Below are 12,500 nucleotides of genomic sequence, written 5' to 3'. Positions count from 1 at the left end.
GATGCAATCTGTATTGTGAAAAGCGCTATACAAATAAACTTGACTTGACTTGACTATAGTGGCCAGAAGCCGATAGAAGCATTACATCTTTAAATCTCCCGTCTCTGATCACGAGCAGCTCGAGTCTTCATTACGCATCTCTTCTAGCATAAGATACATTTACAGAATCCAAAATTTATGGTTTTATGTTAATCTATAATAGGGCTGGACCCGAATATTCAAATATTCGTTCGGTGGGTTGGTATTCGATTTGAAAATTTGACATTTGAATTATTTTATTTTTTTTTGCACACCTGGGATCCCCCGCGAAACGGTTCTCATTCGCGCTTGAATAAGGCCGGTGACACACTGACTGCGTGGCCTGTCCGTTTTTATCTCGGCTCCCATGTTAACAGGTTGGAGTTTGCACACTGCCTGCATGAGACACACACGTCTCAGGTGCAGCTCGAGACACACGGAAAACGCTTGCATGCTAGAAATAGAACCGACGGCAACGGGAATGTTCTCTGGCTAGAGCGCAGAACAGCGGAGTGTGTGTGGACAGAAGTGCATGAGAACAGCGGAGTGTGTGTGGACAGAAGTGCATGAGAACAGCGGAGTGTGTGTGGACAGAAGCGCAGAACAGCGGAGTGTGTGTGGACAGAAGAGCAGAACAGCAGAGTGTGTGTGGACAGAAGAGCAGAACAGCGGAGTGTGTGTGGACAGAAGTGCATGAGAACAGTGGAGTGTGTGTGGACAGAAGAGCAGAACAGCAGAGTGTGTGTGGACAGAAGCGCAGAACAGCAGAGTGTGTGTGGACAGAAGAGCAGAACAGCGGAGTGTGTGTGGACAGAAGCGCAGAACAGCAGAGTGTGTGTGGACAGAAGAGCAGAACAGCGGAGTGTGTGTGGACAGAAGTGCATGAGAACAGTGGAGTGTGTGTGGACAGAAGTGCATGAGAACAGTGGAGTGTGTGTGGACAGAAGAGCAGAACAGCAGAGTGTGTGTGGACAGAAGTGCATGAGAACAGTGGAGTGTGTGTGGACAGAAGAGCAGAACAGCAGAGTGTGTGTGGACAGAAGCGCAGAACAGCGGAGTGTGTGTGGACAGAAGTGCAGAACAGCGGAGTGTGTGTGGACAGAAGCGCAGAACAGCGGAGTGTGTGTGGACAGAAGTGCCTGAGAACAGCGGAGTGTGTGTGGACAGCAGTGCAGAACAGCGGAGTGTGTGTGGACAGAAGTGCAGAACAGCGGAGTGTGTGTGGACAGAAGAGCAGAACAGCAGAGTGTGTGTGGACAGAAGTGCATGAGAACAGCGGAGTGTGTGTGGACAGAAGAGCAGAACAGCAGAGTGTGTGTGGACAGAAGTGCATGAGAACAGCGGAGTGTGTGTGGACAGAAGAGCAGAACAGCGGAGTGTGTGTGGACAGAAGAGCAGAACAGCAGAGTGTGTGTGGACAGAAGCGCAGAACAGCGGAGTGTGTGTGGACAGAAGAGCAGAACAGCAGAGTGTGTGTGGACAGAAGAGCAGAACAGCAGAGTGTGTGTGTGGACAGAAGAGCAGAACAGCAGAGTGTGTGTGGACAGAAGTGCAGAACAGCGGAGTGTGTGTGGACAGAAGTGCATGAGAACAGCGGAGTGTGTGTGGACAGAAGAGCAGAACAGCGGAGTGTGTGTGGACAGAAGTGCATGAGAACAGCGGAGTGTGTGTGGACAGAAGAGCAGAACAGCAGAGTGTGTGTGGACAGAAGAGCAGAACAGCAGAGTGTGTGTGGACAGAAGTGCAGAACAGCGGAGTGTGTGTGGACAGAAGAGCAGAACAGCAGAGTGTGTGTGTGGACAGAAGAGCAGAACAGCAGAGTGTGTGTGTGGACAGAAGAGCAGAACAGCGGAGTGTGTGTGGACAGAAGAGCAGAACAGCAGAGTGTGTGTGGACAGAAGAGCAGAACAGCAGAGTGTGTGTGTGGACAGAAGAGCAGAACAGCGGAGTGTGTGTGGACAGAAGTGCATGAGAACAGTGGAGTGTGTGTGGACAGAAGAGCAGAACAGCAGAGTGTGTGTGGACAGAAGAGCAGAACAGCGGAGTGTGTGTGGACAGAAGTGCATGAGAACAGTGGAGTGTGTGTGGACAGAAGAGCAGAACAGCAGAGTGTGTGTGGACAGAAGAGCAGAACAGCAGAGTGTGTGTGGACAGAAGCGCAGAACAGCGGAGTGTGTGTGGACAGAAGTGCATGAGAACAGCGGAGTGTGTGTGGACAGAAGAGCAGAACAGCAGAGTGTGTGTGGACAGAAGAGCAGAACAGCAGAGTGTGTGTGGACAGAAGTGCAGAACAGCGGAGTGTGTGTGGACAGAAGAGCAGAACAGCGGAGTGTGTGTGGACAGAAGAGCAGAACAGCAGAGTGTGTGTGGACAGAAGAGCAGAACAGCAGAGTGTGTGTGGACAGAAGAGCAGAACAGCAGAGTGTGTGTGGACAGAAGAGCAGAACAGCGGAGTGTGTGTGTGGACAGAAGTGCATGAGAACAGTGGAGTGTGTGTGGACAGAAGAGCAGAACAGTGGAGTGTGTGTGGACAGAAGAGCAGAACAGCGGAGTGTGTGTGGACAGAAGTGCATGAGAACAGTGGAGTGTGTGTGGACAGAAGAGCAGAACAGCAGAGTGTGTGTGGACAGAAGAGCAGAACAGCGGAGTGTGTGTGGACAGAAGTGCATGAGAACAGTGGAGTGTGTGTGGACAGAAGAGCAGAACAGCAGAGTGTGTGTGGACAGAAGCGCAGAACAGCGGAGTGTGTGTGGACAGAAGTGCAGAACAGCGGAGTGTGTGTGTGGACAGAAGAGCAGAACAGCGGAGTGTGTGTGGACAGAAGCGCAGAACAGCAGAGTGTGTGTGGACAGAAGAGCAGAACAGCAGAGTGTGTGTGGACAGAAGAGCAGAACAGCAGAGTGTGTGTGGACAGAAGAGCAGAACAGCGGAGTGTGTGTGGACAGAAGCGCAGAACAGCAGAGTGTGTGTGGACAGAAGAGCAGAACAGCGGAGTGTGTGTGGACAGAAGAGCAGAACAGCAGAGTGTGTGTGGACAGAAGTGCATGAGAACAGCGGAGTGTGTGTGGACAGAAGAGCAGAACAGCGGAGTGTGTGTGGACAGAAGTGCATGAGAACAGCGGAGTGTGTGTGGACAGAAGAGCAGAACAGCGGAGTGTGTGTGGACAGAAGAGCAGAACAGCGGAGTGTGTGTGGACAGAAGCGCAGAACAGCGGAGTGTGTGTGGACAGAAGTGCATGAGAACAGCGGAGTGTGTGTGGACAGAAGAGCAGAACAGCAGAGTGTGTGTGGACAGAAGAGCAGAACAGCAGAGTGTGTGTGGACAGAAGTGCATGAGAACAGCGGAGTGTGTGTGGACAGAAGAGCAGAACAGCGGAGTGTGTGTGGACAGAAGAGCAGAACAGCGGAGTGTGTGTGGACAGAAGCGCAGAACAGCGGAGTGTGTGTGGACAGAAGTGCATGAGAACAGTGGAGTGTGTGTGGACAGAAGTGCAGAACAGCAGAGTGTGTGTGGACAGAAGAGCAGAACAGCAGAGTGTGTGTGGACAGAAGTGCAGAACAGCGGAGTGTGTGTGGACAGAAGAGCAGAACAGCAGAGTGTGTGTGGACAGAAGAGCAGAACAGCGGAGTGTGTGTGGACAGAAGTGCAGAACAGCAGAGTGTGTGTGGACAGAAGTGCAGAACAGCAGAGTGTGTGTGGACAGAAGTGCAGAACAGCGGAGTGTGTGTGGACAGAAGAGCAGAACAGCAGAGTGTGTGTGGACAGAAGAGCAGAACAGCGGAGTGTGTGTGGACAGAAGTGCAGAACAGCAGAGTGTGTGTGGACAGAAGCGCAGAACAGCGGAGTGTGTGTGGACAGAAGAGCAGAACAGCAGAGTGTGTGTGGACAGAAGTGCATGAGAACAGCGGAGTGTGTGTGGACAGAAGAGCAGAACAGCGGAGTGTGTGTGGACAGAAGAGCAGAACAGCAGAGTGTGTGTGGACAGAAGTGCATGAGAACAGCGGAGTGTGTGTGGACAGAAGAGCAGAACAGCGGAGTGTGTGTGGACAGAAGAGCAGAACAGTGGAGTGTGTGTGGACAGAAGAGCAGAACAGCAGAGTGTGTGTGGACAGAAGAGCAGAACAGCGGAGTGTGTGTGGACAGAAGAGCAGAACAGCGGAGTGTGTGTGGACAGAAGCGCAGAACAGCGGAGTGTGTGTGGACAGAAGTGCATGAGAACAGTGGAGTGTGTGTGGACAGAAGTGCAGAACAGCAGAGTGTGTGTGGACAGAAGAGCAGAACAGCAGAGTGTGTGTGGACAGAAGAGCAGAACAGCGGAGTGTGTGTGGACAGAAGAGCAGAACAGCGGAGTGTGTGTGGACAGAAGAGCAGAACAGCGGAGTGTGTGTGGACAGAAGAGCAGAACAGCGGAGTGTGTGTGGACAGAAGAGCAGAACAGCGGAGTGTGTGTGGACAGAAGCGCAGAACAGCGGAGTGTGTGTGGACAGAAGTGCATGAGAACAGTGGAGTGTGTGTGGACAGAAGAGCAGAACAGCGGAGTGTGTGTGGACAGAAGAGCAGAACAGCAGAGTGTGTGTGGACAGAAGAGCAGAACAGCGGAGTGTGTGTGGACAGAAGAGCAGAACAGCGGAGTGTGTGTGGACAGAAGAGCAGAACAGCGGAGTGTGTGTGGACAGAAGCGCAGAACAGCGGAGTGTGTGTGGACAGAAGAGCAGAACAGCGGAGTGTGTGTGGACAGAAGAGCAGAACAGCGGAGTGTGTGTGGACAGAAGCGCAGAACAGCGGAGTGTGTGTGGACAGAAGTGCATGAGAACAGCGGAGTGTGTGTGGACAGAAGAGCAGAACAGCGGAGTGTGTGTGGACAGAAGAGCAGAACAGCGGAGTGTGTGTGGACAGAAGAGCAGAACAGCGGAGTGTGTGTGGACAGAAGTGCATGAGAACAGTGGAGTGTGTGTGGACAGAAGTGCAGAACAGCGGAGTGTGTGTGGACAGAAGCGCAGAACAGCGGAGTGTGTGTGGACAGAAGTGCATGAGAACAGCGGAGTGTGTGTGGACAGAAGAGCAGAACAGCAGAGTGTGTGTGGACAGAAGTGCATGAGAACAGTGGAGTGTGTGTGGACAGAAGAGCAGAACAGCGGAGTGTGTGTGGACAGAAGAGCAGAACAGCGGAGTGTGTGTGGACAGAAGCGCAGAACAGCAGAGTGTGTGTGGACAGAAGAGCAGAACAGCGGAGTGTGTGTGGACAGAAGCGCAGAACAGCGGAGTGTGTGTGGACAGAAGAGCAGAACAGCGGAGTGTGTGTGGACAGAAGAGCAGAACAGCGGAGTGTGTGTGGACAGAAGAGCAGAACAGCGGAGTGTGTGTGGACAGAAGAGCAGAACAGCGGAGTGTGTGTGGACAGAAGAGCAGAACAGCGGAGTGTGTGTGGACAGAAGCGCAGAACAGCGGAGTGTGTGTGGACAGAAGAGCAGAACAGCGGAGTGTGTGTGGACAGAAGAGCAGAACAGCGGAGTGTGTGTGTGGACAGAAGAGCAGAACAGCGGAGTGTGTGTGGACAGAAGAGCAGAACAGCGGAGTGTGTGTGGACAGAAGAGCAGAACAGCGGAGTGTGTGTGGACAGAAGCGCAGAACAGCGGAGTGTGTGTGGACAGAAGAGCAGAACAGCGGAGTGTGTGTGGACAGAAGAGCAGAACAGCGGAGTGTGTGTGTGGACAGAAGAGCAGAACAGCGGAGTGTGTGTGGACAGAAGAGCAGAACAGCGGAGTGTGTGTGGACAGAAGAGCAGAACAGCGGAGTGTGTGTGTGGACAGAAGAGCAGAACAGCGGAGTGTGTGTGGACAGAAGCGCATGAGAACAGTGGAGTGTGTGTGGACAGAAGCGCATGAGAACAGTGGAGTGTGTGTGGACAGAAGCGCATGAGAACAGCGGAGTGTGTGTGGAAAGAAGTGCAGAACAGCGGAGTGTGTGTGGACAGAAGAGCAGAACAGCGGAGTGTGTGTGGACAGAAGCGCAGAACAGCGGAGTGTGTGTGGACAGAAGCGCATGAGAACAGTGGAGTGTGTGTGGACAGAAGAGCAGAACAGCGGAGTGTGTGTGGACAGAAGAGCAGAACAGCGGAGTGTGTGTGGACAGAAGAGCAGAACAGCGGAGTGTGTGTGGACAGAAGAGCAGAACAGCGGAGTGTGTGTGTGGACAGAAGAGCAGAACAGCGGAGTGTGTGTGGACAGAAGAGCAGAACAGCGGAGTGTGTGTGGACAGAAGAGCAGAACAGCGGAGTGTGTGTGGACAGAAGAGCAGAACAGCGGAGTGTGTGTGGACAGAAGAGCAGAACAGCGGAGTGTGTGTGGACAGAAGAGCAGAACAGCGGAGTGTGTGTGTGGACAGAAGAGCAGAACAGCGGAGTGTGTGTGGACAGAAGAGCAGAACAGCGGAGTGTGTGTGGACAGAAGTGCAGAACAGCAGAGTGTGTGTGGACAGAAGTGCAGAACAGCAGAGTGTGTGTGGACAGAAGAGCAGAACAGTGGAGTGTGTGTGGACAGAAGAGCAGAACAGCGGAGTGTGTGTGGACAGAAGAGCAGAACAGCGGAGTGTGTGTGTGGACAGAAGAGCAGAACAGCGGAGTGTGTGTGGACAGAAGTGCAGAACAGTGGAGTGTGTGTGGACAGAAGAGCAGAACAGCGGAGTGTGTGTGGACAGAAGAGCAGAACAGTGGAGTGTGTGTGGACAGAAGAGCAGAACAGCGGAGTGTGTGTGGACAGAAGAGCAGAACAGCGGAGTGTGTGTGTGGACAGAAGAGCAGAACAGCGGAGTGTGTGTGGACAGAAGTGCATGAGAACAGCGGAGTGTGTGTGGACAGAAGAGCAGAACAGCGGAGTGTGTGTGGACAGAAGAGCAGAACAGTGGAGTGTGTGTGGACAGAAGAGCAGAACAGTGGAGTGTGTGTGGACAGAAGCGCAGAACAGCGGAGTGTGTGTGGACAGAAGAGCAGAACAGCGGAGTGTGTGTGGACAGAAGCGCAGAACAGCGGAGTGTGTGTGGACAGAAGCGCATGAGAACAGCGGAGTGTGTGTGGACAGAAGAGCATGAGAACAGCGGAGTGTGTGTGGACAGAAGCGCAGAACAGCGGAGTGTGTGTGGACAGAAGCGCATGAGAACAGCGGAGTGTGTGTGGACAGAAGAGCAGAACAGTGGAGTGTGTGTGGACAGAAGAGCAGAACAGTGGAGTGTGTGTGGACAGAAGTGCAGAACAGCGGAGTGTGTGTGGACAGAAGAGCAGAACAGTGGAGTGTGTGTGGACAGAAGAGCAGAACAGCGGAGTGTGTGTGGACAGAAGTGCAGAACAGCGGAGTGTGTGTGGACAGAAGCGCAGAACAGCGGAGTGTGTGTGGACAGAAGCGCAGAACAGCGGAGTGTGTGTGGACAGAAGCGCAGAACAGCGGAGTGTGTGTGGACAGAAGCGCAGAACAGCGGAGTGTGTGTGGACAGAAGCGCAGAACAGCGGAGTGTGTGTGGACAGAAGCGCAGAACAGCGGAGTGTGTGTGGACAGAAGCGCATGAGAACAGCGGAGTGTGTGTGGACAGAAGAGCAGAACAGTGGAGTGTGTGTGGACAGAAGAGCAGAACAGTGGAGTGTGTGTGGACAGAAGTGCAGAACAGCGGAGTGTGTGTGGACAGAAGAGCAGAACAGTGGAGTGTGTGTGGACAGAAGAGCAGAACAGCGGAGTGTGTGTGGACAGAAGAGCAGAACAGCGGAGTGTGTGTGGACAGAAGCGCAGAACAGCGGAGTGTGTGTGGACAGAAGCGCATGAGAACAGCGGAGTGTGTGTGGACAGAAGAGCATGAGAACAGCGGAGTGTGTGTGGACAGAAGCGCAGAACAGCGGAGTGTGTGTGGACAGAAGCGCATGAGAACAGCGGAGTGTGTGTGGACAGAAGAGCAGAACAGTGGAGTGTGTGTGGACAGAAGAGCAGAACAGTGGAGTGTGTGTGGACAGAAGTGCAGAACAGCGGAGTGTGTGTGGACAGAAGAGCAGAACAGTGGAGTGTGTGTGGACAGAAGAGCAGAACAGCGGAGTGTGTGTGGACAGAAGTGCAGAACAGCGGAGTGTGTGTGGACAGAAGTGCAGAACAGCGGAGTGTGTGTGGACAGAAGCGCAGAACAGCGGAGTGTGTGTGGACAGAAGCGCATGAGAACAGTGGAGTGTGTGTGGACAGAAGTGCATGAGAACAGTGGAGTGTGTGTGGACAGAAGAGCAGAACAGCAGAGTGTGTGTGGACAGAAGAGCAGAGTGTGTGTGGACAGAAGAGCAGAACAGCGGAGTGTGTGTGTGGACAGAAGAGCAGAACAGCGGAGTGTGTGTGGACAGAAGAGCAGAACAGCAGAGTGTGTGTGGACAGAAGAGCAGAACAGCGGAGTGTGTGTGGACAGAAGAGCAGAACAGCGGAGTGTGTGTGGACAGAAGCGCATGAGAACAGTGGAGTGTGTGTGGACAGAAGTGCATGAGAACAGCGGAGTGTGTGTGGACAGAAGAGCAGAACAGCGGAGTGTGTGTGGACAGAAGAGCAGAACAGCGGAGTGTGTGTGGACAGAAGAGCAGAACAGCGGAGTGTGTGTGGACAGAAGAGCAGAACAGCGGAGTGTGTGTGGACAGAAGAGCAGAACAGCGGAGTGTGTGTGGACAGAAGAGCAGAACAGCGGAGTGTGTGTGGACAGAAGTGCATGAGAACAGTGGAGTGTGTGTGGACAGAAGAGCAGAACAGCAGAGTGTGTGTGGACAGAAGAGCAGAGTGTGTGTGGACAGAAGAGCAGAACAGCGGAGTGTGTGTGTGGACAGAAGAGCAGAACAGCGGAGTGTGTGTGGACAGAAGAGCAGAACAGCAGAGTGTGTGTGGACAGAAGAGCAGAACAGCGGAGTGTGTGTGGACAGAAGAGCAGAACAGCGGAGTGTGTGTGGACAGAAGCGCATGAGAACAGTGGAGTGTGTGTGGACAGAAGTGCATGAGAACAGCGGAGTGTGTGTGGACAGAAGAGCAGAACAGCGGAGTGTGTGTGGACAGAAGAGCAGAACAGCGGAGTGTGTGTGGACAGAAGAGCAGAACAGCGGAGTGTGTGTGGACAGAAGAGCAGAACAGCGGAGTGTGTGTGGACAGAAGAGCAGAACAGCGGAGTGTGTGTGGACAGAAGAGCAGAACAGCGGAGTGTGTGTGGACAGAAGCGCATGAGAACAGTGGAGTGTGTGTGGACAGAAGAGCAGAACAGCGGAGTGTGTGTGGACAGAAGTGCATGAGAACAGCGGAGTGTGTGTGGACAGAAGAGCAGAACAGCGGAGTGTGTGTGGACAGAAGAGCAGAACAGCGGAGTGTGTGTGGACAGAAGAGCAGAACAGCGGAGTGTGTGTGGACAGAAGTGCGGAACAGCGGAGTGTGTGTGGACAGAAGAGCAGAACAGCGGAGTGTGTGTGGACAGAAGAGCAGAACAGCGGAGTGTGTGTGGACAGAAGAGCAGAACAGCGGAGTGTGTGTGGACAGAAGAGCAGAACAGCGGAGTGTGTGTGGACAGAAGAGCAGAACAGCGGAGTGTGTGTGGACAGAAGCGCATGAGAACAGTGGAGTGTGTGTGGACAGAAGAGCAGAACAGCGGAGTGTGTGTGGACAGAAGCGCATGAGAACAGTGGAGTGTGTGTGGACAGAAGCGCAGAACAGCGGAGTGTGTGTGGACAGAAGAGCAGAACAGCGGAGTGTGTGTGGACAGAAGCGCATGAGAACAGTGGAGTGTGTGTGGACAGAAGAGCAGAACAGCGGAGTGTGTGTGGACAGAAGCGCATGAGAACAGTGGAGTGTGTGTGGACAGAAGTGCAGAACAGCGGAGTGTGTGTGGACAGAAGAGCAGAACAGTGGAGTGTGTGTGGACAGAAGAGCAGAACAGCGGAGTGTGTGTGGACAGAAGAGCAGAACAGCGGAGTGTGTGTGGACAGAAGAGCAGAACAGCGGAGTGTGTGTGGACAGAAGCGCATGAGAACAGTGGAGTGTGTGTGGACAGAAGTGCATGAGAACAGCGGAGTGTGTGTGGACAGAAGAGCAGAACAGTGGAGTGTGTGTGGACAGAAGAGCAGAACAGCGGAGTGTGTGTGGACAGAAGAGCAGAACAGCGGAGTGTGTGTGGACAGAAGAGCAGAACAGCGGAGTGTGTGTGGACAGAAGAGCAGAACAGCGGAGTGTGTGTGGACAGAAGAGCAGAACAGCGGAGTGTGTGTGGACAGAAGAGCAGAACAGCGGAGTGTGTGTGGACAGAAGAGCAGAACAGCGGAGTGTGTGTGGACAGAAGCGCATGAGAACAGTGGAGTGTGTGTGGACAGAAGAGCAGAACAGCGGAGTGTGTGTGGACAGAAGAGCAGAACAGTGGAGTGTGTGTGGACAGAAGAGCAGAACAGTGGAGTGTGTGTGGACAGAAGAGCAGAACAGTGGAGTGTGTGTGGACAGAAGAGCAGAACAGCGGAGTGTGTGTGGACAGAAGCGCAGAACAGCGGAGTGTGTGTGGACAGAAGAGCAGAACAGCGGAGTGTGTGTGGACAGAAGCGCATGAGAACAGTGGAGTGTGTGTGGACAGAAGAGCAGAACAGCGGAGTGTGTGTGGACAGAAGCGCATGAGAACAGTGGAGTGTGTGTGGACAGAAGAGCAGAACAGCGGAGTGTGTGTGGACAGAAGAGCAGAACAGCGGAGTGTGTGTGGACAGAAGAGCAGAACAGCGGAGTGTGTGTGGACAGAAGAGCAGAACAGCGGAGTGTGTGTGGACAGAAGAGCAGAACAGCGGAGTGTGTGTGGACAGAAGAGCAGAACAGCGGAGTGTGTGTGTGGACAGAAGAGCAGAACAGCGGAGTGTGTGTGGACAGAAGAGCAGAACAGCGGAGTGTGTGTGTGGACAGAAGAGCAGAACAGCGGAGTGTGTGTGGACAGAAGAGCAGAACAGCGGAGTGTGTGTGTGGACAGAAGAGCAGAACAGCGGAGTGTGTGTGTGGACAGAAGAGCAGAACAGCGGAGTGTGTGTGGACAGAAGCGCAGAACAGCGGAGTGTGTGTGGACAGAAGAGCAGAACAGCGGAGTGTGTGTGGACAGAAGTGCAGAACAGTGGAGTGTGTGTGGACAGAAGAGCAGAACAGCAGTGTGTGTGTGGACAGAAGAGCAGAACAGCGGAGTGTGTGTGGACAGAAGAGCAGAACAGCGGAGTGTGTGTGGACAGAAGAGCAGAACAGCGGAGTGTGTGTGGACAGAAGAGCAGAACAGCGGAGTGTGTGTGGACAGAAGCGCATGAGAACAGTGGAGTGTGTGTGGACAGAAGAGCAGAACAGCGGAGTGTGTGTGGACAGAAGAGCAGAACAGTGGAGTGTGTGTGGACAGAAGAGCAGAACAGTGGAGTGTGTGTGGACAGAAGAGCAGAACAGTGGAGTGTGTGTGGACAGAAGAGCAGAACAGCGGAGTGTGTGTGGACAGAAGCGCAGAACAGCGGAGTGTGTGTGGACAGAAGAGCAGAACAGCGGAGTGTGTGTGGACAGAAGCGCATGAGAACAGTGGAGTGTGTGTGGACAGAAGAGCAGAACAGCGGAGTGTGTGTGGACAGAAGCGCATGAGAACAGTGGAGTGTGTGTGGACAGAAGAGCAGAACAGCGGAGTGTGTGTGGACAGAAGAGCAGAACAGCGGAGTGTGTGTGGACAGAAGAGCAGAACAGCGGAGTGTGTGTGGACAGAAGAGCAGAACAGCGGAGTGTGTGTGGACAGAAGAGCAGAACAGCGGAGTGTGTGTGGACAGAAGAGCAGAACAGCGGAGTGTGTGTGTGGACAGAAGAGCAGAACAGCGGAGTGTGTGTGGACAGAAGAGCAGAACAGCGGAGTGTGTGTGTGGACAGAAGAGCAGAACAGCGGAGTGTGTGTGGACAGAAGAGCAGAACAGCGGAGTGTGTGTGTGGACAGAAGAGCAGAACAGCGGAGTGTGTGTGTGGACAGAAGAGCAGAACAGCGGAGTGTGTGTGGACAGAAGCGCAGAACAGCGGAGTGTGTGTGGACAGAAGAGCAGAACAGCGGAGTGTGTGTGGACAGAAGTGCAGAACAGTGGAGTGTGTGTGGACAGAAGAGCAGAACAGCAGTGTGTGTGTGGACAGAAGAGCAGAACAGCGGAGTGTGTGTGGACAGAAGAGCAGAACAGCGGAGTGTGTGTGGACAGAAGAGCAGAACAGCGGAGTGTGTGTGGACAGAAGAGCAGAACAGCGGAGTGTGTGTGGACAGAAGTGCATGCCTGAGCTTGTGTTTGGGGTTAAGCTGCGTTGCTTTGACATTGTGGAAAATAGAATAATAGAAAACAAAATGTATTAGCCTTTTTACCCATTATTATCAATCTAAATTAATCTCATTTTTAATTTAACTTAATTTCGTTTTCTTTATTAAAATTTCGTTTTTTCTTTATTTAAATGTCGTTTTTTCTTTATTTAAA

General features: G+C 53.1%; 1 protein-coding gene across 2 annotated transcripts in view; it reads right to left on the bottom strand.

Moving 5' to 3' along the window:
• The window catches only part of utp18 (UTP18 small subunit processome component), a 40,771-nt gene that overhangs the window by 353 nt on the left and 27,918 nt on the right, over nt 1–12,500 (bottom strand). The window lies entirely within an intron of this gene.

This window comes from Leuciscus leuciscus, assembly GCF_965113295.1.
Source record: "Leuciscus leuciscus genome assembly, chromosome: 12".
Lineage (NCBI taxonomy): Eukaryota > Metazoa > Chordata > Actinopteri > Cypriniformes > Leuciscidae > Leuciscus > Leuciscus leuciscus.
This window is presented reverse-complemented; position numbering and strand designations above follow the sequence as displayed.